We start from the raw sequence: 3241 nt of genomic DNA, 5'->3' as shown, positions 1-3241 counted from the left end.
CAAATCTTTTCTCCCCGTTGAATTAAATTCAACTTAAATTTCATTATGAAATTAGTGAGCAAATGGAGAAAAAAATGCATCTATGAAAATATAAACTCTTTACTTTGGGATCCCATTATTTTTTTAGGACTTTTCTCTTGGAGATATCCACACTATTTCCGCATCAGCAATTTTTCCTGCTTCATCTAATTCTCCGCTTGCTGCAAATCACTGCCGTCACCATATAGACAGACTTTGCTGTGCTTTGTGCTTGGTTGCTCAGTCTTGTCGGGCTCTTTTCGACCTTACAGACCTTATGGACTGTAGTCCGCCAGGCTCCTCTGTCCGTAGGATTCTCCAGGCAAGAATACTGGAGTGGGCTGCCATTTCCTACTCCAGGGGATCTTCCCCACCCAGGGATTGAACCCCTGTCTCATGCGTCTCCTGCACTGGCAGGTAGGTTCTTTACCACTTGTGCCACCTGGGATGCCTCTACCATTTCGCATTTAAAGAAAGAAGAAGGTCTTTCTTGATGACATATATCCCTCCACTACCCATATTGCTATGGTCCCCTTGAACACAAAACCATTTATATGAGATACTTATGTGCAACATATCTATTTTCTCGAGTCTCAATTACTTTTGAATTCACCCTCAAATTAGTCTCTGTGTTCACCTCTCCACTGACATTCATGATTTCCCTGTTGCAAAACATGCAATGCCTTTTCCATCTTCTTCTCACTCAAACTTTCAGCAGCATTACATGCTGCCTGCTCTCTTTCTAATTTCTTGCTCCTCTTGGACTCTGGAAATCACCATCTCCTTATTTTTGTTCTATCTTTGTCTTCTTTTTTCACTTTCCTTTCCTGGCTCCTTAGCCTCTAGCCAAGCCCTAAATTCAACCTGGGACCTCTTTTCTTTTCTATATGCATTCTCTCTCTGGCCTACCTTCTTCTACTTTGAGACTTAAAATGTTGTCTCTATGCTGATGATTCCATGTCTCTAGCCCAGATCTGTCCTTGGAGCTTCAGACTTGGAGATTCATGTGTAGAAAACATTTCACATTAATGTGTGCAATGTGACACTGACTTTCCTTCAATATCTATTCCTGCTCCATTGTTTCCCATCTTTTAAATGACACCATCATTCATCCATTTGCTGAGCTTAAAAGCTGGGTTTCCCATTCCTTCACCACCACCCCTCCAGTGACTTAAGTACATGCTAAGTCCATTTGTAAAATAGATCCTGAATTCATCCACTTCTCTACAACTTACCATCACCATCCTGGGGCTGCCACCAGCTTATCAGTTGGGTTATTTATTCAAGAGCCTCCTAAGTGGTCTCTCCACTCTTCCCTCTCCAGTCTATTTCCTACAGAGTACCTAGAGTGATCCTCTAAATATGTAAATCACAAGATTTACTCTTCTTTTAGAAACATCAACAGCTTTCCATTGTGCTCAGAATAAAATTGAACTCCTTACAATGGCTTAAATGGCTGACCTCTGCTCACTGTCTCCAGTCAGAGAACATTTTGTCTTCCTTTCTTTATTACTCTCTTACTACGGAACCCACCTCATTCTTGTTTCTGCCTCCTTACTTCACTGAAGTGGCTCATGTTGTCAGAATTGCCTCCATGTCACTAAACTCAACAGGCATTTTTTACCCTCATCTTGATTTATTGGCAGTTCTTAACATTGGTGATCACTCTCTCCTTGCCACATTTCCCTTGCCTCCTGTCACACCATATGTTCCTGGCCCTTCCTTCCTTTATAATGGAAAAGTTTTCCTTCCTTAACCTACTCATTCACTCTTAAGTAAGTTGTGTGTGCGTGCTCGGTCGCTAAGTCATGTCCGACTCTTTGTGAACCCCATGACTGTAGCCTGCCAGGCTCCTGTCCATGAAATTTTCATTCACTCTTAAATAAGTCACTTGTGCCCAAACTCTTATCTTAAGGTCTGCGTTTGGGAAAATGCAGACTAAGATACCCAGTGCAAATACCCCACGTAAGGGAAGCTTTCCCTCACTCCCAGACTAAACTGGTTTACTCTGCTACAGGCTGTTTTTAAGCCCTCGTCTTTCATATCACAGCACTGCTCACAGTTTACAATTAGATATTTGTATGATTCTTTGGTTAATGTATGCCAACCCTACCTTGAAGGAACAGTGTCTATCCCACCCTATCCTTAACACCTGCCAGTACCTGGCACAAAAATAGATACTCAATTAATATTTGTTGAATGAATGACAGCCAATGGATAGTATGTTTTCACCCATAACTTGCTGAAGGTCTAGCTGAGAAATTCTCAGGTTTTCTGTCATTACATTTTAACATATTTTTCTTTTACATTCCTTCTAGTCTCCTTCTCTTTCCTTTAATAAATTTCAATCTTTTCATGTTATGTTTAGGACAATAACATTCTCCACATAATACTAGGACTCTCCCTTAATTTGATCCAAATTTATCTTATCTCCTTTCCAACCAAAATATTTGTCCTCCTAACTATAGAAACAACTCCTTCTGTGATAGGACTTTAAATTTCAAGTCACAGTATTTCTGGACATCCATCCTCAAAGCCTATAAAAGCTCTTTTTTAAAACATTTTTTTATTGAAGGATAATTTCTTTACAGAATTTTGTTGTTTTCTGTCAAACCTCAACATGAATCAGAGTATAAAGGCTTTTAATTGCAGGCTTCTATTGGCGTTCCACTCCAGTATACTTGCCTGGAGCATCCCATGGACAGAGGAGCCTGGCAGACTATAGTCCGTCGGATTGCAAAGAGTCAGACATGACTGAGCAACTAACACACTATTCGCATTCACAATTCTACAGGAGGTGAACATGTGAATTTGTTGTTGTTCAGGCACTAAGTCGTGTCTGACTCTTTACAACCCCATGGACTACAGCATGCCAGGCTTGCCAGTCCTTCATTATCTCTTGGAGTTTGCTCAAACTCATGTCCATTGAGTCAGTGATGCCATCCAATCATCTAATCCTCTGTCGTCCCCTTCTCCTTTTGCCTTCAATCTTTCCCAGCATCAGGGTCTTTTCTAATGAGTTGGCTCTTTGCATCAGATGGCCAAAATATTGGAGCCTCAGCTTCAGCATCAGTCCTTCCAATATTAAATAATTTTGCATTCCTGAGAATTGGCCCTCATACATAATTTATTTTTGAGTGTGAGAAAATGGGGAAAGGACACATCTCCCTTCTCCCCACAACTCCTAGGTCTTTGCCCACAAGGGAAGAGTTGTTAATATGTA

Source organism: Dama dama, chromosome 12 (genome assembly GCF_033118175.1).
Source record: "Dama dama isolate Ldn47 chromosome 12, ASM3311817v1, whole genome shotgun sequence".
Classification (NCBI taxonomy): domain Eukaryota; kingdom Metazoa; phylum Chordata; class Mammalia; order Artiodactyla; family Cervidae; genus Dama; species Dama dama.
This window is presented reverse-complemented; position numbering follows the sequence as displayed.